Below are 27,135 nucleotides of genomic sequence, written 5' to 3' on the forward strand. Positions count from 1 at the left end.
GGATGGCGGTAAACGAGACGAGAGAGCCAAGCAAGAAACTCCTTTTCTCCTCGTCGCCTTTCATTTACTCCTCTCGCGCGCGCGAACGTCACGCGAGAAGAAGTAATGAGCCGGCTTCGTTACTTAACGCCGACGCGGATCGTTTCGCGCCCACGCGCGAAACAACATTCGAGGGGTTCAGATTGATTCGAGAATGACAGTCACGTCGTCGCTAATTTATTAACTCGGAATTATTCGCAGTGCCGAGTTCTTTTTTCGACCTCGGGAATGGTAAACGTTGAATAAAAAAACTGACAAGGGAATATTTTTATGAAACTTATGTAAGAGATACAGTGACATACGAAATTGTATGTAATCGTTAATTGTACATTTTTGATAATATAGTTGATATATATTAGGTGTATAAATTTATTCTGTGCCTGTATATTCAATCATTTGTAACTCTAGTTTGTCGGGAAAAAAATTGTGTATGTTCTTAAAATGTGTATAAATATGTGTGCAAGACGCTTGATAAAAATTCTTTCTAGATTAAAAAAAGAAATCCTTAAAAAGAACTAAAAATTGACGCTCTAAGCTAGAATACCCCCTTAATGTACCAAAATGACGAGTAAATGTATCTGTCTAAATTAAAGTTGTAAATGATGAAGGCGCATAATTAATTACAAGAAAAAGAAAAACACAAAACAAAACGAAAAGAATATTTATTGGGAAAACAATTAAACGATAAATTGAAGGTTGAATTTGATCAAAAACATTACTTGACATGAAAGTGATTTAATGGTTTGCCGCGTTTTATTACGTTTTTCCATAATAAGAATAAGTCTAATCTGATTTCATGAAGCTCTGCAGTTTCTTTCTCCAATTGTTTTGAAAGATACTCGATAGGGTTTACTAATACTTTGCTTCGATGCCACGATTTCATAATACATGTGGAGTCGAAGGAAGTATTTTAAATATAAACATCTATTATATGAATTAGGCTTACGCCTAAAGCAATCATGCAGCACTATATCATTACGTTTTCTTTGCTATATTTTAATATTGGCCGACAAATCGTGGATTTAATTTCTCATTTTGTCTTTACCATATCCGTTTCTATCCCATTTGACCCAAACCTATTTATGTTCCTCTTATCCGACCAAATTACACGTTCCCCATCTTGTACTCGTATAGTGGAGTTCGTATTCTGTTTTACGAATTTTAATCGCAGCATCATGTAACGTTTTGTTAGGAACAACTTCTTAACTTTGGTCCTTTCATACCGGATTGCCATAATACTCGGCGTTCTCTTTCAGAGTTAATATCGATATTATTAAATGCCTCTAATCTCTTCTTTACTTGTATGGCATTGTCAGCTTCACCTGATCGTAGAACGGAATATACCATGCTTGATTATATCGAGCAGTAATGCTTATCAACAAACTTCATTTGTTTCCCTATTCTCTGCATTCTTCTTTCACATTCAGAATTAAATAAAATAATACCCTCATCTTTAAGATGTCACAATCCATTGGTATCCATATATTTTGAGGGTTATTTTTATCGCTTCGATGACATATGATTGACATTGACATACGAATACATATTGGCATATTGTTTTTTTTTTTAGATTTAACATCACATCAACATTTTAAATATGTGTTATACAGTTCATGAAAATCAGTATTTACTTTCTTCACTAAAGTATTTTACGTAAATTAAAATGAATTTTTTAATTTTGTGATTTATATACACAGACTTCTTATTTTTTTAATTGAATGGAGGAAAAGAAAAGGAGAGGAGGTAAAGAAAGTGAATATATATATATATATATATATATATATATATATATATATATATATCATATGATATTAATTTATTAATTATAAACATTTATTCATTCAATTCATAAATTAATATAAATACCAGCAAATTTGTTATGCACACAGCATCATCTTATGCTTCAATTATCTATAACACATGCAAACCATATTTTAGTTGCAAAAACAGAAATCATAATTTTCATACAAACATTATATACAGATCACTTAGTTCCTTCCATTGTACATTCTGTCAGGTCGCAGTATATTTTAACTGGCCAATTTCAATATACCTGTCAAACTTTATCGTACTTCCTGTAATACTCGCACGATTCTTCTTGTGGTATTTTAATAATACTAGAATTTCACAGCAGCAACTCCTATTTTTGGAGAGCACCAAAATACTGCTACTTCGTCAACAAATTATTTGCTTCATGAAACGAGCAATTAAAGAATTTTTCGTTTCCTCTTATTGAAATGACTGTAGCTGCTTAGATCAATCAAAGACTGTGGAAACAGACAACGCACAAGAATTTACAACGATAGTACATATACTTTAAACGCACAAAACTATCTTATAACTCATAACTTATCAAATAATGGTAAACATTATTTACTTTTAATTATCGATTTTACTTACTCTTTTATTGATGATGTTATATACTCCTCTTCTTGATGTGAAATGTAATAAAATATGTCGCACTGCTAAAACTACTATTATGGTTTTAATGCGTGCACGCACGTATTACAGGGCAACATTACTGTCTCTTGTGCAATATTTCTCGCAATATCTGGTGAAATTCTTTTCTTCTGTTGTACGTGGACAGATTTTATTGATTTTGGTTTTATTCGAAAGCTTATATCCGATTTACATGAGAAAAATGCCTTTAAATTTAGAAAATATTGCAGACGTGATGAGATATTCATGAAAGAAGTTTCCGGTTAGGTTGAAATCGCAGTTTTACGAGTAAAGAATACGCGGTAGCGCCACGTTATATACGAGGCGGCTTTATAATGTTAAAGATATACGATTAGTGTAATTCTTTATTATATTTAGTGAATATTTACTTCACCTTTTAGTTTGGATCTTGGAACCTTAATTTCATCAGTAGTATTTTCATTCTCCAAGAAAGGCAAGAGAACATTTTGTTTGAAGACAAGAGAACATTTAACAACGAGGCGGAACAACATTCGCCGATATCAGCTAGTAACTATATATAATTTACTATAAAATTATTGCAAAATATAAAACTGCAGCACGACAAAAAGTTGATCTCTCATGTCATCAAACAAATACTCTCCATCGTTTCGACAGAAGTGAACCGAAAGAGAGTTACCTGACACGTTTCTCACCCCTCTAGAGACACAGGGAGCATCCTTAACGAACACCCGTCTATCGGATGCTCCCCGTCGAATTTCAGCGGCGCTGCTCGTCTTCGGAAGACAGCCGCGTCGGCGGCGAGGATCGTCGAATCTCGCGTGACAGCGAATAACGATCCCGCTTCGTTAACGTCTCTCGCGCATCCATTCTTTGCGGTACGCTTCAAGAAAGTCGAGGTCTCGCAGCGCGAAACACCCAACGAAGGGTTCCCCTTGGAATAACCGACAACCTTTCCTCCAAAATATTCGCGCAAAATTCGAATAATTCGTGGACCAGCCACGACACATGAAAAATGGAGCAAAGAGACAGGATAAGAAGTGAGATAATAGTCCTGGAATCTTTCCATCTCGTGGTGTAACAACATCCTCAAAACGCAGCCAAAATGGGTAATCGGGAGGGAATATTTACTGGGAAAGTAATTAAACAATGAAGATTGAATTTGATCAAAAACGTTACTTGACATGAAATTGATTTAATATTTTTTTAGAAGATGGTTTTCAAAAGATGGTTCTGGCTGTTATGAATGTTTTATAGTATCAACTGATTTCAATTGTTTCTGAGAGGTTAGATATCTGCCAATAACATTCAGTTTATATTGCTTTGAGTTTCATTTAATACCCCTGTTTTTTACTTCGTTGAATATGTCAAATTTTGTATTAACTAAGCAGCATTTCCGGAAGGTTTTAGTTTTCTGCTTTAGTTGGAAGAAAAGTGCAGCTGAAGCACATCGAATGCTCGTTGCAGTCTATTATTTTCAATAAACTATTATTTATATTTGTTGAAGTCTATTATAGTCTAATATTTTCAATAGACTTAACAAAATAAAAAACAAATAAAATACTTTACATTAGAATATCGAATCTAAACACATCTATCTTACACTCGAAAGGTATAATCGTTTGCAATAATGAATAAAGATAGAACGAAACAGTGCAGTGGACGGAGAAGGTATATAACGGGAGCAAATAAAAACGAAACACGAAGCCACGGCGGAGGAGTCTGAGAAGACGAGGGAAAAGGCGAGCGGCAGAGAGTAGGATGCGCCTTTATCAGCCAGCCCAAAGACCAACCAGACCGGGGCCAGACTAGCCAACCAGAGGAATCCTTCAGCTGCGGATGCTGGGCTGGCACGAGAGCGGCGCACACCAACGCCGCCGACGCCGACGGCTAATGAGCAGAACCTCTCAATGATACCTGACAAATGAAAAATCAGCTTCCTCTAATTACGAGATCCTTGGCAACGCTGCGTCTTGATGACGTCTGCCGCACCGTTTTCGGCTCGGTCGGGATCTTATTCGTTTTTCCCCGTCTTTGATTCGCGAACGCGTTAATTAGAGTCGACCGAAGTCGCGTTCAAACGCGCTGCATATCGAGATCTGGTTTTACCATTACGCTTTGGCGGATCTTAGGAAGACGTCTTCCGAGGATATTCGAGACCTCGTTTACCATTATCAGCATTAAGTATTAGGTTGTCCCGAAAGTTTCTTTCGCGAGTTGCACTCAATTATTTGATGTGGTCGTGTTTATATAAATAGACAATCTAATTTCATAGATATTCATGTTGTAACAGTAATGGAGCAAAATGAATCGTACACAATTCAATAATATAACATTAGACATAAAATATTGTGTATGTATTACTTATTAATAAAACGAAAGAAATTTTTGGGACAACCTAATATTATTTCTTGCTGGCACGTACAACACATATGCCAACATGTACAGTCATTCAAGCAGTATGCTAGGAAGGGGGAACACGTTTGTGGCCTTTTGACGTAAAATATCTAAATTTTTATTATTATCTAAAATGTCATCTATACTAATTCTTCAACTTCTTTCGACGAAATGCAGTCCCAAACTATGGTATTTCTACCGCCATGTTCTATCGTAGGATTTAAATTGTTAACATTGAGCTCTTTGTTCGTTTCCGCCATACTATTTTTCCTCCATTATCCAATCGAATAGATTGAATTTACTTCCATCGACGAAAAGAACGTCATTCCACCAGTTTTGTTCGTTGTGAACAGATTCCTTGGAACAAATTAGTCCCTTTCTGCGATTTATCATTTATGTAGTTAGTTTGAATCTCGAATCGATTAGAAGTTTTTCAAATTATGTAATATTATTGGCATATCAACAACACATTTGACAATATAAATACTGATTCAAATAATATGCAAGGATGTCGAAAAACGTTTGAGTCTTTTTAATTTACTTTTTATGACACTTTTTCAACAGCCTCGAAGTACCTTCAAAAGGCCTTTCAAGAAGTTTATAGTTGTTTAAAATTAGAAATAGTCTTTCCACAAATCAATCAATAGTACTCTTCACTAATGTAAAGACTATACTATATATATATATATATTCTCCTGTAGCTCATACAGTGTACATCACTGTACTAGCCTACGTATAATCCATCGATACATTTATTGTATGAAATAATTAATATCAGTATTGTATTTTAATAAATCTGCAAACAGTTATTTTAAATAACCATCAAAATGCGGATTATGCCGAATGAGTATAGCAGCGACACGTGTATTTAAAGGAACAAATGCATTAATTCTTGTACGATTGTTTGTATTTTGGTACTAGAAGAAAAATGAATAGTTGGTTCAATAAATGGAAATGTTGAATCGATAAGTAATATACCATTGGAAACAAATTTGCACATTATCCTTTTAAGGGGAATTTTATATGTCCATCTACATACATATATTTACGTACTTACAAGAAATCAATGATCTATAATAATGGTTTCATGACGTTATAGAGACCACCACTAATATCATCCAAAATTGAAAGACACGTGTGTCATTTGTCAAAAATGTTATAATAATTTTAAGAAGAAAATTCTACTTTCTCCCTGAAAAAGGAGCACGGCGTTAAAGGGTTACGTAAATCGAATTCTTCTCTAATACCAAAAACGAAGAAACTCTGTATCAAACTAATCAATGCTACCGATGAGAGATCAAGACTCATCAATTTGATATCATTGCCCTCCCTGCGCGTAATATCTAAGTAATACTGGCGCCTCTACCTTAAATTTTTTATATCTCGAAACGAGGGAAAATGGACGTATACCACTTTCATAACGAACTGTTCAATTGTTCGAGAATATCTTGCGCTAGATTGTTTCGAAATTCATGGGGAAAATGGGTTCCATTTTGAGAGACGAGTTCCCGCTGGCTGGCCGATCGGTCCGCGAATCCCATTAGCTTTCGATTATATGTATACGACGACACGGAATTGCGTCGTATGAAAAAAAAAAATAGCGTTGGGGCGTCCATCCTCCTCCGGTGACCACAACAGCCCGGTCCATTGTTCGGAAAAAAATTAACTCTGGACTTTTATTTACTACCCCAGCCGGCGGTCGAGCTCGCGCCTCTGACCCTGACGAGACGACGGCCGATCGATTGCGAAATTTACATCTCCCCTCGTAAACGAAATGGAGGGCAACGCGGGCTCGTCGCTAAATGGAAATTCCATCGCGAAAAGATGGCGCGGTTCGTAGTTGTTTCCAGAGTGGAAGGAAACTCGAGCCACCGCTTATGAACAGCGAGCTAGAATTCATTTGTTGATTTGACTTATACGAAACCAATATCGGTGCGAAACATTATATTGCGATTTATTACTGTCGCGAAACGGCTTGACGATGACTAGCTGCGCCCCGCGGCTTCATCCGCGTGAAATACTATTTTTATTCACGTCGGTGCAATAATTAATACTGCACTGTTTATGTACACTGCGGAGGATAACTGTAGCATCACTGATAATTTAAAATGTTTCACATTTTTCAGTAGAAATGAAAAAAGATCAATTATATTAGCTGAAAGGATACGATGAATAATGATTTTTATATTAATCTCTTCGAAGTTACTTTTATAAGCGACACGAAACAATTAAAATAGTGGTTTTCAATTGTTGGATAATTATAGCATCAATATAAATAAACGAATTTCGTTAGCTTCAGAGTTGCAACATACCTGGATGAACTCTCTAATATCTTTTTTAATAAAGTTAAACATAATATTATATATTAAAGAAATGACACGTGGTACATTTCTTTTGGTGCTGAAGAGAAAAGCCGCAAAGTTCACCTTATAATTTTCTGGTTTAGATATAAAAGCTAGGTATATTGTGTCGCTGACTTTTTTATAAATCTATTGATAACCAATATTTTTGTATTACATTATTTTCACGTATTTCCAACCATTTGGTCAGCGTACGCCGTTAAAGTAGCCAAACAACGTTTTTCTTCCGACTCGATCTACAAATTTTGAGATTTCAAATTGAAAATATATTTTTATCAAAATAAAACATAGCGTATGTTACTCAGAGATAGTGTTCCTTTCTATTACTGAACAGATTTTTAAAATTGGTGCAGTAATTCTGGAGATTACCCCCTACATACAAACAAACAAACAAACAAGTTAGTATATGAAGATTATAACCAAATACGATGAAACAGATACAAAAGAAATATGGAACGTATGCGTGTATATGCCTTTCGATTAAATTATGCGAAACACGTGCAAAATGCAAAATAATATGTGCAAATCAAAATATGCATTAGCATAAACATCCACGGTATACTTATTACTTATTCATTTCAGGTGCTAGTTGTCCGTATTCAAAAACATCTCGGAAATCAAACATTTGGAAGCGTCTACCACGCGATATGCTCTCCGGAGAAACGGTATCTTCGTAAATTCGGCAGGAAAATTCTCGCCGAACTCTGACGGAGTGAAGCAAAAATTTGCTCTTTCCGGGCTCTAGAATTAATTCCGTCCCTGGAAACGGAGAATCGTCGACAACCAGCGTTTCCTCGCCTCCGCGGTGTTCCTCGTCCAGCTCTTCGGTGACGCTTTTCATCGCGCCCACCCCCTCGAATAGGCCGACGGAGGGTTGAACACGGGACAGCTCCGACGAGAAAGAGAGAGAAACGTCCGCGAACGTTGGTCCGCGCCGCTAGTTTTTATGAATTCCGGTGCGACGGAACTTCCGGCGAGCGACCTCATCTCCAAACCACCCCCGCCAGAGCCACGTTTTTGCTCCGTTTTTCCCCGACTCGACCTCCGTCGATTCTCGATCGGCCATGACATCGTCGGGCTACATTAATAACTGACCACGCTACTCGTCGCCGCGTTTTTATCGTTATCGATCCATCATTTCTCCTCTATTTTCTGCTAATCCCACTCGTCGTTCCGATACTTTTTACTCCTCCGACAGCCTGGCTCGTCTCGTTCTCGTCGGTTTTATTCCCTTTCCTCGCGTTTCCGCCCTTTCCCCTTTCGTTCCATCGTTACAGGCTACCTTTATTACCTTCTAATTTCCACAGTCCAGTGATTTATATTTGTTGCGTAATTGGGACTGAGAAATGATTGCCATACGAAACACTTTTGAGGGAAATCACATTAGAAGTTCCAGTGTTGAGTGTTTCTCAGGATATCTTTTTTGTCACAGAGAAAAATTTACGGAAAGCTTCAAGAGTTTTACTTTTCGTCGCTCGTTACACTAAATTTTCCAAGTGAAACGCGTAACGTAAAAACGACATCGAGAGATTAGAGATTGAGTACGTAATCAACCGTTCTGCATCAGTGTGGTCACGCGCTGCTCCCATCCATAGAGTATAGTTTTTAGAAGGTTTTATAGAAGGCGACATCGGGAGAGTGGGGATAGAGCGTGTATGACCGTTCGAGAAAATTACATATGTAGTATAGAAATTCCCTTGTGAAGTTATAGGATATACAGAGTGTCTCAAAATGGGTGGTACAAACGAGTACGGGGTTGATTCAACGTGAAAAATTCATTCGAAAATGTAGAATAAGATTATTGGGACCATTTTAGGAACATTTTAGAATAATACATATTAACTTAATGATATTTATACACAACGTAAAATGTGTCCATAAAGACTTGAAATTCTATGCGTTAATTTATATCATGTTTTTCATAAATCTATCATATCTATGTTTGGAGAATGAAACAGAATGAACATTTTATGAACAATATATTTTGTTGATTCTTCGATCTCTCGAAGAAAAAAGCTTACGTCACGAATGCTACTATTTTTGCTTGTTCTTTTAAATCTAAGACATTTTTTCGTAACATTTTGAAAGTATTCTATTTATTATTTATTTATTACATAAAATATTCTATTTATTATACAAAATAGAATATTAGTTCCAAATACGCACTTCCTCTAAAAAAACCGATGCTTTCGATAAACATTTCACAAGAAAGCTGAGTAAATATTAGCATTTCTATAATACATACACTAACCGAGATCATTAAGGATGTGTTTACACGAATAAAAGGACGAATTTGTTTACATCGTCATTTCACAATTGTAACGCAGTGGTATTGACGACATTTTCAACTTATAACTACATAGTACAAAGTTTATGGAATGAATCAACTATCGATACCAAAGTGTCCTATACTTTCATTCACTGTACAACTCCTGTTTTGTAAGATAAAATAAAATGTATGCGTCAGAGAGTTAAATCCGAGGAGGATGGTACATACGAATTCCGTGTCCCAAACAACGTTCCACGATTAATTACCTCGCTCGTGACCACTAATCGCTGTCCAACATCGAACTCCGTCTCCGAGCGCGTTCGCATAGACAAACCCTATTCAAGCGTACGATCGATCATTCATAAACCCCCGTCCGTCAGGCTGCAGGGTGTCAAAGGGATAAAGTCGTCATCGTGGATCAACCGAAGAGGAATTCGCTGACTCGGCCCCGGAGGTCACCGCCGCGGCTCGCCAAGGTGACATCTTCATCTTCTCTCCCTTCTCTCATTCCAGAGACGAAAAGGACGCGTCCTCTCCCCGCGTGCCTCGTGGCCGCCCTTCGTGGCAGCGGGATGACTCTGCCGACACGTCTTCAGGCCAGTCTTCGAGGCGCGGGCCTCTCCGGACGGCCCTTGCCTCGGCTCTTTGTCGGCCGATCACGAGACACCTGGACACTGTCTCGGTTATCTTCCTCTTCTTCGACCGCCACGGGGTCATCGAAAGGGTATCCTCGATCTCTCGAGCCCGGGACCAAGCCGTGAAGAAACCATGGGCCAGTTAACACCGCGGTGTCACTCTTTGCTGGACGTGTTTGGCCGATGCTTTAGGGTCAGTTAACACCGAGGCCGGCGCTTCTGTGATGCTGTCCAACGCGATACGCTCTCGCGAGCTCATATCGATTTCTCTTCGGTTTCTGAAGTTCTCTAGATGAAAACATTTTCTATCTTACGTACGTACCAAGTCGAGCATTAGGTCATTGCATAAGTCTTTATGTACGATTTATTACTCACGTTCGAGTAGATTTTTGGCGATACAAATTATTTATTTACAGTAGAACCCTATTTATCCAAACAAATGACGTCATGGTACGTGATTATTCGAACACGTTCATCGAACTCTTATTATCCGAACACGACTCAGGTGACTTTCCACTTATATCTACGAATTTATGGAATCGCTCTAGTTTTTGGTATAATGCCGGTAATACTACGAAGAATAAAATATACAATTTTATTTATTGAACTGATTCAAAGACCATTATGACTATAACTCAAATGTATTTCTAAAGTCCGGTGCTTATCCTTTAAAATATGTGCACAATTATTGACAATACATACAGATGTATTAGTTGAAAAATGGTGTTGAAAAAATTGGTAAACTGGATTTGTCGCTTTTCTTCCCATATTAACGTAACACAAATTCACAAATAGGCTTAACATCTCAACTTAATAACGTAACTTAATAGTAAACATCACCAAAGTTAAATAAATCGGCGTTTTTCGTTTCTTTGAGAAGCGCGTACCTGCCGCATGACCGTGTAAATATGCGAGTGTAAGGTACGAATACACAGGCGCACCTGTGAGTGAATATCAGGAGTATACATAAACAAAGTGTCCACGTGTTTATAGTATCGTACAGTACTTAAACTGGTGAATATTAGTAGCGGCATTATACAGGTATCACACCGAAATACGTTTCACAAAATAAAATAAATACGCATTCGTCTTCTTCTTGGGTAATCGAGTCGCAAATCACTTCGAAGCGATCGCGCTGACGCGCGCGTCAGCCGAATGCACGTGCGCCCGCGCGTGCGTGTCTGCTTATTTTCGGGGTTCTTCCGGAGATTAAATTTACACATAGTAGCGCCGTGAAACAATGCCCGGGCCGTTTGCACGCTCCTGCAAATATTTGAGTGGCGATGTTTGCCTTCTATTCGCGGTAGCCGAGGGCCTCGAGCCACCGTGTGTACACAGATTCCCCTTCGTGCACTCTTCCTGATCGATGTTTGCCTCGGCCACTTCGCTTTAATTGCTCGCGAATCGCGCCGTAATGATTGTCGAAACAGCCGGTCTGAGCGCGAGACACGGCCTCGGGGGTAGCGTCGAGACGCCCTGCGTCCACATGTCCTCATAGGACATTATAATCAAAATACGCAAGACGTTATGAAAATATCGGTATCGAATTGATATTTTACGTGTAGTTTTTTTAACACTTTATTTACCGGGAGTCTATTTATAGGCTTTTTAATTCCAGTATTTAGCTATTCGAATTTATTTAATGTGTCGATGGTTGTCTCGTTACAATGATCAATGTTTGGAAACAGACTTGACTTTCAATGTACCCAGTAACAGTATGGAGGAATTATTGCCAACCAAGATTGGCATATGTTTCTGTAGAAAATCCTTTTTTGAATTAAAGACTGTTTCTAAATAGCCCGGTAGATAAAGTGTTAACACTATTACTTTTATTGACTAGCTGCGCCACGCGGTTTCACTCGCGTGGAATACTATTCTTATCCACGTAGGTGCAATAATTACTATAGTATTTATGTAAGTATGCAGTTAGGTACTTCGTAACAGCTGAACGCATTTAACTGGGTATAATCTAGAGATGGATTTTTAAATGTAAATGTTAACGACGAAGTCGGTAGTGTGATGAATGACCTATAATTCATTTCTCTGTGAATTATTTTCATTTTTCATTATCTCGCAAATTATGCGACCAAATAACATGCTATAAAGTGCAAATTTTATCTTCATGAAATTTCCCCATATGATAAAATGATTCTTTTTTATAAAGATAAATATATTATACCTAATAAGTACCCTTAAAATTCACAGGAAATTGTGTGTATCGTTTTCAATGAAACGCAACTTGGTAATGCATCATCGTTTGTTTCCTCAAACTTAGCATTGCAAGTAGACAACCAACAATATAGTCAATCCTGTAGATAGATACTGGAATATAAGGGCTTATAAATACACTCTTGGCAAATAAAGCGTTAAGACAGAGCGTTTTCATCGCTTGTGTCTTTAAGTGTTCCTTTTTCGGTTAAGATAGACTTCAAATCAAAAGGAAATATACCAATCAAACAAAAGGACTTTCATTTATTTTGAAAGTGGACTTAAATGTAAAAATATATTCAAGTACAAACAATTACCAGCCGTTCGTATCGGACTACTTTTGATCGATTATTCGGCATTTGTATCTAGATAAGAAACTCTTGACCATCTCTGGTTCCGCCCTCTCGAAAGTCGAGAGGAACGCAGAGACCGCAACGAGGACGACGAAAGCGAACGGTACATATTAATCTCCGTTGTTACAATGCACCACCGAGGTGCGATCGTCGACGTCGTCTCATTCTTCAGCTAGCTCCTCATCGCTCTCCGGACCGAGCCGTGACCAATCCGGAATAAATATTGGCGATTATTAACACGGCGAGGCAGCGCGCATCGAGCAGACAGAGATGCCCCGAGAGATGATGCTACGTGTCTTCATGAGATGGTTGAGACGTTAAGTGGGCCCATTAGCTACGTTCCTAGGTGGACCGTGGCCGATGATGGCATTCCTTCGTGCTCCGTGATCCCTTCTGCCGCCCCCTTCGAATGGGTTTCTCTCACGCCGCCACGTGTACCTGCCCCGAGGAATCCGCGTCAACATTGTTCGCTCGTTTGATGTCGTTCGATGAATTTATCGCTCCAGGCTTGCGAGTCGCTCCAGGGTCGCTGCCATGGCGGGATGTAGTTCTTTTTCAACACCCTGACTGCCAGACTAACTAAAAATTGTTTATTAAAGGTCGATTCAGACTATACGGCACAGACCGTCACGTTCCGGCAACGACACGACAAAACATTAAAACACGCGTTTTAATGGAACTACTCGTACTTAACAGACACCGACCTGAACGTTCCGTCAACGGGGATATAGTGTGAATAGTTCCATTAAAACGCGTGTTTTAATGTTTTGTCGTGTCGGTGCCGGTTCGTGTCGTTGCCGGGACGTGACGGTCCGTGTCGTATAGTCTGAATCGATCTTAACACGTTGGTTCCGAATGTAACACACACGCGTCACTGAAATCTTTATACACATTCTCCTGTTTCTAAGTAGACCAGTCATTAAAGTGTTAATCAACTGACCAGGTACAAAGAAGTTGCACGGTATAATTTTCGTGATATATCGACACACACGACAAAAGACATAGCTTTTTCTTAAACAATTAATCACTTGCAAAAATATTGTTGCAATTCTCAAAAGTCAAATTACTGTTTTTTAAAATGCGGAGTCGTAATAATCTAAGACATACGCAATCAAAATCAATTAAACTGCTTGCAGTATATTTTTTATATTTTGTTTGCATCGCATTTAACAAGTTCCCTTTTAGTATCATATTTGATCTATACCCCAGAATTACAGAAGAATAATTACAAAAACCCAGCTCATTATTATTACTTCTAAGATCATTTATTTACAAACAAAGACGCAGCTTAATTTGTACACCAATACTATGTACATTCGTACTGCCCACAATATGCAATAAGTATTATTCTCTGCTTCGTTAGGAAATCGGTTTACATAGCAGATACGTAACACTAGTCCAGAGTTGACACGCTTCTAATCGAACGAGAATAAACTGCTGTAATTTCTAAGAGTACTCATTGTGTATTAAGTGTCTGTCGAGCATTCGTCAGCTATTAACTTTTCCGAACAATTCTTCGACTAGTTTCAAACGTCTCCGGCTGTAATTGGTTAATTTATCAAGCACTTGGAATAGTTCTGCCGCACACAGCGCAGCGTTTCGTTTCAGGGTTCTATGATCGTCCCAGGAGCGATCACGGTGTCAAGTGGGCCGAGAGGACGATAAAGTTATTAAGGGAATTAGCTTAAAGGCGATTACCAACTGTCGACAGGTTAGCCTAACGCCTAACGGGGCCTGGATCCACGGGCCGACTCTTAATGATTTGTCTCTCGGGCTAATGAGCGTCGGGTCTTAACGCCAGATTAGTGACCTAATCCTTCTGATGAGCGATTCGCGTGTTGGTCACGCGGTGCAGCCCAACGTACGCGTATCTACGGGCATAATAGACACGTCCAACACGGCCATTAGAGCGACAGGTGCCGCTCACTGGTAAACAAATAATGTAATTACGACGCCATTGAAAATTGTTCCGCGTCGTTCGATTCATTCGACGATTTCATAGACTTTTCCAATTAAACGTTCGCTGTGTAAATTTTGTAAATATTTGTTTAAAACCAGCCGATATTTTTACGACGTCGCAAAGAGCGTCGGACAACAGGACAAGGGTGGAAATCAGTCTTCATTGTTACATTCCTCAATCCTTTCTGAAGGGATAACGGTGGTTTAGTAGGATCTCGATTATTCGAACAAATTGGTGACAGGATGACTGGATAATCGAATCTTTCGCACAATGGAACGACATATCGTAACTGCGTTCATATTATTTCATTAACTGATGTCATAACGTGATTTAAATTTTGCTAAACATCACGAAGGTTGTAAAGCTATAATTTCTATAGAGGGAAGGCAAATTTCATAGTATATTGACAAGTTTTCATTATCAGCTCTTTTTCTTTTTAGCAATATCTTATATTAGTGATAATTTCATTGTTACCATCACATAATTTATTTTTCTACGTCATGAAACTTTTTTTAAATAATTACTCATTTTTGGTTCTATTTCCGTCATGTTACATTGTCTTCGTACTAGTGTATTATTATTTTCAAGCTTATTTCTAATTTCATTCGAAAAGGTTCACGTATAGTCTAGTCAAAACATTTCATTTATAAGGATATCAAATATATTCTCGCGCAAAACTAGAAAAATAAAATCGTACACGTCATTTATCATTCTGATTCTAAAATGGAAGGAACAAGAAGTTTATGTATTATTAATTATTCTCATTAGATAAACAAGTTAAAGAGAGAGAAACCTGTGTAACTTCCCGTAAAGCGCTAAATTCATGACAAATTAACCATCTAATCTGTGAGTTTTCACTTGATTCATCGTCTATACTTGTTCAACAAGTGTTAGAAGATGCAACAATAAGTTTCAAGCGACGTCGGCATCGTTGCGAGTAGCAAGTAATATACAAAAAAATGTATAACAATTGGACCGACGATTTTTGACGATAAATTAACTCTAGACGTTGTTTACTAAATTTGACGTAAAATATCACAACTTCTACAATAAGAAAAAAATTACTAACTTTTAATCATTTTAAAATTAATAATCTTATTTCCCCTTTTGCACTTTCATTTAACCTATATCTAACTATTATCAACGCTACCACGAATCATAGATGAACGTGATACGATAACCTGCAAAATCTCCAGATAGAGATACAAGATTTATGACCGTTCACGAACCATTTATGAATCCATGACAATCCAATCACCTAATCTTCGAGTTCCAACAGATCCATCGGCTGTTCTTGTTCAACAAGTGTTAGAAGTTGCAGCAGCGAATAACGTTCATCGAGTATCCGAATACTTTCGTCGCAACGACGCGCGACGAATAAATCAGACGGTCGCGAAAAAGCACGGCGCGTCCAGTCGGTTAATTTCTTCCGAGTTACAGTTTCCAGGATGAAAGGCCGACGGCGGAATGGGCGGAGGTGATACGGTGTGTCGCTTATACGGGACGCTGTGTCCTGCGGACGCACAAAGGGTGAGGATGAATCGCCTCCGGAGAGCCGCAGGACAAATGGGGACATTAAGTCGCTTTTGCGACCTGGTACCAGAGCTACCGGAGTTCTATGCAGCCCCTCCCCCACATCCTCTTCCTTTCCGTCCACGTGTCCACGATTCCTGGATACATTTCGCACGCTCCCGCACGTAAATCGTTTCTTATGATTTCATTGCAACAAGCATGTCAAACTCGCTTTGGCAATTTTCACTTTCCCATTACGTGTACCGTGCGTGGCATATCTAGGAACGTAATGAATACATGTGTCAAATAAGTACCATATTAAGATTTAGCAATGAAATGAATCTTATGAAACATCTCATTTTAATAAAATTCTTTCATCGTTTAAAGAATTTTGAAGGTAATTATATACGTATATGTATGATGAAATGAAATTAATTAATATTAGTTCATTATTGAAATAAAATTGTGAAAATCGTACGTGTAAAATAAGTAACTTAATATTAAGCTTTATTTACTTGTGGTGGTTCTCGTGTAGTCGAATAACTATGTGCACAACATTTGTATGGTAGTGTTACATAAATATTTTAAAAGCCGTTTTGTAGTTGTATTAATATAGAGACACTTTATCGACATATCACAACGGAACATGTGTATAATAATTTCTCCGGGAATGAGCAAAAGGATTTTATCTATAAAAAATCAATAGAAGAGTAACTATGCGTTATAATAAATATATTCCAGCCATACTGTGCTCCACTACTTGTTTTATTAACAAAATTCATGATACCATTTACTTCAAAGATGAGACAACTATCTCAATCTCAACATTGTTAATAATTTAGACAGATTACAACTGTCATCGATTAACTATTCGGAAATTCGTAGTGTTTGAATAGTATAATATGCACTATAAATGAAGTTATTTAGAAGTTTATTATTTTCTCTTAAACTTTACTTGATTTATGTGTTGCATTTATATACATTTCATATTACGTGCATGTCAATTAAAGATCTTTTTCCAAAAACATCTATTCATCAATTCATTTATTCATTTAAGATTCATCTATTCCACTCATTACGAAAGCTTCATTTATAAATTAGATCAACGTGAACATATATATTTTTTTAATGCAAATGTATAAATACATTCTTATTCGGAAATCAATATTCGAACGATTATATTATTACGCTGAAACGTACGATTACTAAAATAACAATAAAGTACTCTAATATTAGATTGTTACGTCTCAAGTATAGAGGTGTTCGCGCCTGATTTGGTGTACGCGCTACCAATGCGCGCGTCTGATTTATATCAAAATGGGCGCGTGTTTGTGTGTCCACCGGACACTACAGTGGCTATCCGATTGCTATCGAGTTCCGGCGGAAAGGAGGAAGCGCCACAACGAGCTACCCGGTCGGTCTCTGATCTATCTTTCCTGCTGGAAACTCCGTCGACGACATTATCCGTCTACAAGGTATCCTGACGTTCCTGATTCAAAGACGATGCTCCTGTTAGGGAAATATTGCTCGCCAGAGATCCATCGTGAAAAATTTCCACGGTAAACCCGCTAATAAAATATTAAAAACCAGTGCTCTTATCGAATTTTAATGATAAAGAATTGTAAAGAATAAATTTGTTCGCTCTGTTTGAATTAGTTGAATCGGTTATACATAATATAAGTATATTGATTAATGAGTTGGTATTAGACAGCAACACATATGATTTTTGTTATCACAATTATGATATATTTAGTTCTCCATTTTGTAGTTATATTGATTTAGTCTTATAATCTATATTACACTGTACAAATGTTGTATAAATTCTTTAATTATGTTATATCTGAATATTAATCAAAGTTTCACAGTCAACTAGTGTATTCTGTTACTGTAATTGAATAAATAATTTTTTTTTTGTTGGTTATGTATGTACATCAAGCAGAGTCAGTTCCATTAAAATCATATTAATCATTATTTAATTCAATTAGGTTTCAGTTCCCATTTCTTGGTCCTCTTTAGGTTCTAAATTATATCTGTAGCTTGTGTATATTTAAAAAAAAAAATGAAAAGTAATTGTTAGTGTACTCCAACTCAACATCTATATCTTCTAAGCTTTAAACACTGTAGGTATGTAAAAACCAATTCACTTAAGTCAATGGAAACTGTTCCTTCAAGTTGTGTTAAAAATTAAAATTTAATTTTTCGGCTTATATTCTTTCCATATTGTCAAAAATAAATTCACTCATTTTGAAGGATTAAAAACTTGTACTTTCATATTCGACACATAATAACCTCCGAAATGATGGATTATTTTAAAAGAACTATTGTAAAGAGTTGCCATTGATCTAATTTCTTGTATAGCATTGTTTGGTAGACAGAAATGAATACTGAGACAAGAAGATGAGTTCCTGTTAAAGTTCATATAGTTGTGTGGAATTCTCGTAATAATGCGAGACTGGCTAATCTATGAACAGGTTCACCTAGTAGGCTAGAACTATAACTATTACGCAGAGGTATATCGCTATACATGTATAACACCCTCGCAATCTTGCATCCTCTGTATATGAGGTGGTATTCTCATTCATAGAAGTGAATAATAAATAATAGTCATTTGAAAAAATGGTCAAGCTTGGAATTTCCCTTCTACCCTGAAAATGAGTTCCTTTCTCTTCTAGAAACTTTGATTGATCACGCTACTAGACCGGTTAAATGTTCTTCAACCGAGTGGAGGACACGGTTCTAGGACAACTTTGCAATCTTACATCCTCTATACATTAATATGTATGTCATTCTCGTATCTAAAAGTAAATAATAAATAGTACTTATTTGGAGAAATAGTCGAACTTAAAATTTCTTCGAAGTTTCTTTCTTTTCGAGAAACTTTGATCAATCGCGTTGCTGATTGTGTATAAAATATTCCTGAATCGTATAGAGGAAAAAATTCCAAAACACCCTTGCAATCTTACATCTTTTGTGCATAAACAAGTTACTTCCGTTTATAAAATTGAATAATAAATAGCATTTACTTGAAAAAATGGCCAACTTTGAAATTTCCCTTCCATCCTATTCTTTTCTCTTCTAGAAACTTTGATCGATCGCGTTGCTGATCCGACTAGATAGTCCTGAACCTAGTAGATGAAAAAATTCCAAGACACCCGGTGTATAGTAGCGCAGTGCCGTAGAATGGTTTTCTCGGGGGTAGGAGCGAGGACCTGTCACATTACGGAGTGGAATTTATGTCCGATGCCCAGCGGCGTGACAAGTTGCCGCTGATGAACGGCCCCACCGCGAACTCTTGGCCCTCCTTGAGGATACGAACGGAGAAGGTTGAGAAGGACGCGATAGGAAAGAGTCCTTACTTCGTCCCGTTCGCCCTTGGCCTTTCCGCTGAATTTCGTTGAAATTATCCCCGAGTTTTTAATCGCCACACCTTCCACTCCGTGTCGATCTACCCACCCCTGTTATTTTCCTCTAGAAAATTTATCGCAGCCTTTCTTCGAAATCGCATCGGCAGTTCGACATGATACAATTATAGGAATCAAACTTTTGTTTTAGAGACATACTCAAGTTTCATAAAGAGAGTTTGCGTGAATTTTATATTTATTTATGGATTCATTATGTGGGTAAGTAACCATTAGTATTATTACACGCGTTGAGTCCATACAATCAATATAGATGCTGAACTTATTCATCGATTCGAACTATGGATTATTATTTGTTCCTACTGCGAAACTGTGTAAAAATTCTATTATAAATGACAGTATATCATCGTGTGCTGATTCTATTTCCGTTTTTATTGTTTTTATTGTCCCGATATGCAATTATATTGACCCAATGTCATCGAAATCGTTTGTGACGTGTACCGATCCATTAAAAAGCCGAACACTTAGTTAGAAGAATTAGAAAAATATTAGTATTAGACAAAAATGAAAATCTAGATCGTCAAGATCTAGGAAGTCAAAATCTATATCGATATCGAATCCTCGCCCCTTTTAAGACCTGTGACGATTTCGTCATACCTGTCGAAGAAGAGTTTAATATTTAGCGAATACTATAATAAACGTTAGTGTATACATTATAAATGTTTAATTAATTCGAAGAAATTAATTTTAATTGTATCACGAAGTTTCAGATTGTTATTCCAATGTTTTTTGAGAAAGTAATATTCCTGAACATGAAAAGCAATTATAATAAACGCATTCGTGGGAAATTTGCAATTAAATATTAATAAACAGTAATGGATTTTCGGCTTTTGACTTTAGGATTCTACTACGTATGAGATTTAACATTTTTCTTTCTCTTTTAATACTGCCACGTCCTATACATCAGCATGGGTCGGGAACTATTATGATGCTGTAATCATGGTCAGTTTTGCTTACAACAAGGGATACTTAAATCTAAACAAAAATAAGCACCTATACATACAAGCCGTGCATTCTTAGAAATCGTGAATTATTCATATTATCAATAATTCTTCCCATCTAGTTCTTCTTGATCAGAACCTATTTCGCTTACTAGTTATGTATATCCTCTTCTAATTTTAATTTACACCCTTACATACAAACAGTCTTTATAGCCAATCGTTATATCGTTAAAAACATCTTTTTATCAATGCAATCCAGTATCTTCTTTTCTACGAATGCCTGCCTCTAGTTATAAAATTCATCCTTATGAAAATGTAAACAGGAAACGTCTCGATTTTTTTATTTGAAATTGCCTCCTTAATTACCATAGGTTTACGAGGAGGGTAGAAGAGACATAACCGTGACACGATTTTCTGGGAACCTCGCGATGACGTGGGTGGTTGAAAAGAATAGTCTACAGAGGGGGCAAGAACGGGAGGTTCCTGTGGTCGCGAGGACTTTTAAAAAAAAGGTCCCCATATGATTTTAACGCCCCACGCAAGAAGTCGTTCTTCGCGCTAACGCCGCCGGCCGCGCACGGCTTGCCGGTGATAAACACGCCAAGTTACGATTTCTCGGAGCTAGATGCCTGTGTGAGTTCGCAACCATGCCCCGTGAGCATGGAATGTCGCGTGCTGCGCGTGGACGAAGCGACGAAATTTGGCGGGAACCGATTCGATTGCTGGTTCATCGACTAAATAGGACATCTCTGCTTCGACAAATTTGGAAACTCTGAAAGTAACCCTTTGCACGTTGTACGCAAGTGATCGTTGCTGCTGTCGTCTGGTCCTTTTGGTCACAATAGAAGATCACAATGTCTGTATAATTATCACAAGCAAGGACTCTTAACTATTTTAACTAGACTGCGGATTTTGTGCATTTATGGCATACACTGATGTGGAAAACAAAAATTATGCATAACGAATGTAGAATGTACTCTATTAATTAATACAATAACATTACTATTTCATTTTATATAGGTGCATATACCTTTTGGTTATATTTAGCATCGTTTGTCGTATTTGCTTGTGTCATAAATGCGTAAAATCCGCAGTTTAGTTATAACTTCTGACTAGACTGCGGATTTTATGCATTTATAGCGTCCAGTAATATAGAAAACATATGTAAAGTGTACATAATTTATGTTGAACATATTCTACAATTAACGTGTACAATGAACGTCTCCCCCTCTAAACAGCTAGAACTTCATTCGTTTTAAGTGTTCTTTAAGAATATACAAGAGAAAATTGATTTTTACAAGGGGTTACACAAGAATACTCCTTTATACGATGTCAGTGTACTAACTCTGTGTTAGGTTATAAAACACGCCTTGATCGCAGAACTTCATCCTTCGCCTTGCACCCATAAAACCTAACGTTTTTGTGTACAGTGAAGTTGTTAAATAAAATAAACCAAAATAACTTCAACTACGTATCAACGATGCCAAGCTAAAACAACCCTCCATTAAATTTATGTTTGAGTACAATTTTATTATAGTTGTTTGGTACCCTTTTTACGCTTGCAGAATAACCGTAGCCACTAGGGTCGGCGATACATCTGGTTAGCATACCGAACGCATGTGACGAAATTTTTCTTCATTTTGTCTCACCACGAGTGTATTTACCTCTCCAGGTGGTTCGCATGCGAACACTTTCTACCACTACGGGCAATAAAAAGATGAACGGGTACTAACCCCAGAACCGTTAACGAATTGACGAAAGCACTCGAGACAATATTTTCCAAAGTGTGTCGAGGAAACTATTTAGGGAGATTTTCAAGGTTTCCTTAACGGTTAGTCCCTCAAGGACGACGTCACATGCTGAACTGACCCACGAACTTTCTCTAGCGGTAGTCTTTAGTACGGTATTTACCAACCCCCCGCGTCTTCCTTATGTGCCTGAATTTACGAATGTAACTTTCGTGTTCCAGCTCTCAGCATTATGACTATTTCCCCAATTGTTTTGCTGTAAACTAATCTTCGTATAAATGTCTTGAATCCGTTTATTTCTCTCTGATGACTACGTTTCAAGAAAAAAGTAGTTTTATTTAAACCTTATCGTGCCGAACAACGATATATCGTTGTTGACAATGCTTGCGTTTCTTTTTCAGCCATTTCAACTGATACGAAATATTTTACACCACACCGAAACAAATTGAGCAAGGCAGTCGTAAATTCAACACTTTCGCTGCGAATGACGCACATGTGCGTCCAACTGAGAATATATGGTTGTTTTTATTATTTTTCAGTTATCATTTTTTTTGTTCAGTAATCATATTATATATAAAATAAGTTACCACAAATATATGTTTTTCAAAATAATCATATTAGAACATTTGAAAGGAATTTTTCATTAAAACAAATATAATTGCAGCTCCCAGCGAACGGCTATTTATTTTCGTCCGCAGCGAAAATGTTAACAGGATCTTGTATATGTATGTATACATGTATAAATACACGTAACACATTCAAAAGTTTCCGTCAATTACTTTGGCTGGAAAGAAAATCATAAAAAACCCTACAAACTGCTAAACATAAAAGATTAACACCTTGATTTCGTAATTCTTTATTTTCGTCTTATAATGGCCCGTAGAGTAAATCTGTGAAAGGATGTCAGCTGTAGATAAACACCCTGCATATTCGGCAACCAGTCGACCGCATTCGCGCGAAATGCTGACACGACGCGATATCGTTCGTACCCGAGGCGTTTCACGGTTATTCTAGAAATACCGCCAGCCCAGAAAGACGAGAGATTTTCCGGAATGCAAAGCGGTGTGCATTGTGGCGTCCAGTGACGCGCGGTGCAACTCGAGCGAGGATGCAGAATGTGGCGGCGGCGCACGTGCAACAGTCGCGCGACACGAAAACGACGCGAATGGGTGACGTTTTCGCGAAACGAACGCTTCCTGGAACCGATCCGTAAGGGGATATTCGCAAGCCTGACCGCCGAGAAATTTGTTTCGCGTTCCTACTTCAGCGTGTCGGTTGCCACGATGTAAAGAAACTTTTACCGCGCCTCGCGACTATGGTCTTCTGGGTTTCTGTCCCCAGGACGTTCAGCATTGAGAGTACTTGAAGCTTGTTGGTCGAACAAAAATTCTTTTCTCGTGGAAAGATAAGCGTTTCTATTTTCAGTAATTAGTATACTCAGAATTCATCAGTATTGAAGACTGTAATTTTTATGTAAATAATTGTCGCTATTAAAGAAAATGCTGGATTACATTTCACTTCTTCAATACATTTTACATATTTATACAACGCTTTTTAGTTATTTTTATTACTGAATTAAGGTTATTTCTACTTACTGTTATTGTTAGATTGTGGATATTTATACATTTATGACAAGTGTGAATACATAGGAATATATTACGATGTATTCATTAGTGTAAACATATAAAATATGAAAAAAAAAAACAAGATACGCGTTATGACATTTGGAAGGCAAAAAGTACATTAATATGCGTTTCTGTACTTCATCTGTGTATATAAAAATATGAATTTGCATAAACATCCGCAGTCTAGAATTTGTCTTATCCGTTCCTTGAAATGCTCTACGTAAATTATAGAACTTCTTATAATATCTTATTTTACATGTAAGGGCACGGAAAACAATAGATAAAAGTGCAGTGTGCAAAAAATAAGTAGACATAACCTTAATTCAGTAATGAAAATAAGTAAAAAGCGTTGTGTAAAATGTGTAGAAAGTAATGGAGAGGCGTCTGAGTATCCTCTACAACTAATTACTTTCTTACCACTTTAACTTAATACCTCTTTATGTAGAATGATGAAAACATAGACAAAAAGTTAACGAAGAAAGCGTGAACTAAGAAGCGTAAGAAAATACGATTGAAGTATTACAGTAAATAATTAGAATGATAGAGTAAATGGTAAATAATAATACAAGCAACTTGCAACAAAAAATACTAGGGAAAACAAAGATACAAAAATTAATTCTCAAAGTAAAATGTAAAATAAAATGAATCTGAATAGCATTCATAAAATTCAGCCAGGTTACAGAACTAAGTATCACGGAAAATATTAGATAACGTAGATTTCAATTGTTTAAAAACAAATTTTGCCTCGTAGAAAATTTCACTTTGATAGTTAACGTATTGTTTCGTTTAACATAGCAATAATGTATTTAAGATGTTGAACTTGAAGCAAATGCAGAAAAATCAGACATCGACAGAAAAATTTCGCTGGGCGTGTTGTCGATTACAGGCTAGGAAGAAAATCTCTGCCATGTTTGAACGGGAAACGCGATTGGAACGCTCGTTACCAGGCGTTATTCTGCGCGATTGATGTCGCGAATAGGTTCAGATAGCTCGAGCTGTGGGCTTCGCTGGCGATTTCGATCAGCAAACAGCTGCTCCTGTGCCGGAGAATTATTCTCGCATTTCCGGAGTTCGCTCGGTTCGCTCACAGAAGCGGAATGTTTGCGCAAACATCGACGAGATTGCGCCCGATAGAAATATTCCGTTCCCACGCCGGAGGTAATTGCAAGACGACGTAATTAGATAACACGAATCGATTCACACAGTAGTTAAATCATATTTAAAGTATCCATAAATAACTTCTTTTTAGGATATTGTACAAAATTGTATTCTATTTAAGAATTAATACAGTTTTAACTCTTTACATTTTATGCATGGTGACTTGCATTCAAGTGTAAATTTCGTATAACTTTATACATAGAATTACATTAAAGGAAAAATACCGTACAGTTACCAGAACCATGCACTTCTTTTAGACCACAAGATGTAAAAACGACGTTCGGAACTTCCTCGATCGTCCATGATTCCAAAACCATGAGACAGGGCTCACGACTATTCCTACTGTACGACTATAGTTATTGGTATCCGTTTGCGGTGGTTTACAGGCTCCGCGGACCAGTTATCGTGTCCCCATGGCTCGTTATCGAAGTACGTTTTCACGTCCGGCCAAGCTCGATTCTTCCACGGTCGTAACTTCGATCGACATCGCCACCGTAAAAATGACGCGTGCTCGACGGTTCGCTCTGCCCCGCCGACTGTGGGAAACGGTTTTGTTTCGATTCGTTTACGTCTTTTTTTTTTCGCAACCAACGTGCTTTGTCGCGTACCGATCCTACGCGATCGAGTCGGCATCCCGCCGCTTTTGTTCCAGTGAGTGGCATGTTTTTTAATTTGGTCGCTGCGCTACGGTTTTTCGGCCCCGATCAGCAATATTCAGAGATTTGTGAGGAAAATCGAGACCCGTTGAACGAAACACTGTCTTCTTTAACAAAGAGTATATTCCCTGATGTCGTTTGTGCGTCCTTTAATCGGTAAGAAAAGAGTATTTTATTCCACAGTAATGCGTGTCTCCAAGTACTGAGAAGGATAGAACAACTACGACAAAAGAACTGGAATAAATCAAATAGTTTTTGACAAAACAATATTTATAACTAAATTCAAAGGATTATTGTCCAAGAAAATACCGGGAATCTTTGGACACCTTGAAACATCCTAACATCAACAATAGAGACATAGGATATAATTTGAATTCTATCTGGAACGTGCTCCTCCCAGTTTTTTGATTGTTCGGTTGAACAAACTTCTATTGGTGACCAGTGAACCGTGCCATGTGCTCGGTGATTGGTAATCATTGAACCGTGACACGAGCACAGATACCTTAAAATGATTCTCGCTACGCGCCGCACGTCAATATCAATATGTCATTTCACCGCTAAAGTAACTAACTGTAACGCTGACGAAACGTCGTAGTACCTTATCCAATGGACACGGCTTATATCCGAAAACCTCTGTTTGTATTAACGATATTCAATGATAGTATGATAGTATGATCTAGATACTCTACTACTAGATGCTAATGCTAAAGTAACTAAAATAATGATAAAATAATCCTAAAGTGGAAATACTAGATGCTAAAGTAACTAACTGTAACGCTGACGAAACGTCTTAGTACCTTATCCAATGGGCACGGCTTATAACGCGAGAGAGAGAGAGAGAGAGAGAGAGAGCGCACGCGCACGCTATGCACCCCCTACAGTACCCTTATTAAAGCTACCAAAACAAATACGTGCTCCAATGAGATCGCCATTTCGTCTCTGGAACATCGTTCGGGCGTAGAACCAAATCAACCCATGGCACCGAGAACCGAGTTGTCGTCGTTCGGAGTTCCTTTCCCGGCCCATCCCCCCGTCCATGATCCAGAACTATGAGCCAGAACCCACGTTATCGAGCTACTGATACCGACGAGCGTAAACTTTTCGATGTCCATCCGGCGTCGTGGACCGATTTGAACGATTCCGCCAACAGATAACTTCGCGTGCGTGCGAGCACGAGTCGTCTGAGAGAGGACGACGCCGGATGGGAGCCCTGGCCAGGAACACGATGCTTTCAGAGAGGAACCGAGGAGCCAGACGAGGACACTTTCCCGTCCTGGTGAATTGTTAGCGTCGAGCAGTAGCCTCTATCTGATTCGTCGCGATACAATGGACCGCGTAAAATTACGCGACCATCGCTCTCTACCTCTCGCGCTCTCTCTTCATCTCTCTTTCTCTCTCTCTCTCTCTCTCTCTCTCTCTCTCTCTCTCTCTCTCTCT

The 27,135-nt window shown here is 37.8% G+C and overlaps 1 protein-coding gene across 1 annotated transcript in view; it reads right to left on the reverse strand.

The window, feature by feature from the left end:
- LOC128889474 (transcription factor Sox-2-like) overlaps positions 1-27,135 on the reverse strand; it is a 225,928-nt gene that overhangs the window by 18,856 nt on the left and 179,937 nt on the right. The gene's annotated exons all lie outside the window — the stretch shown is intronic.

Source organism: Hylaeus anthracinus, unplaced genomic scaffold (assembly GCF_026225885.1).
Source record: "Hylaeus anthracinus isolate JK02 unplaced genomic scaffold, UHH_iyHylAnth1.0_haploid 11997, whole genome shotgun sequence".
Taxonomy (NCBI): Eukaryota; Metazoa; Arthropoda; class Insecta; order Hymenoptera; family Colletidae; genus Hylaeus; species Hylaeus anthracinus.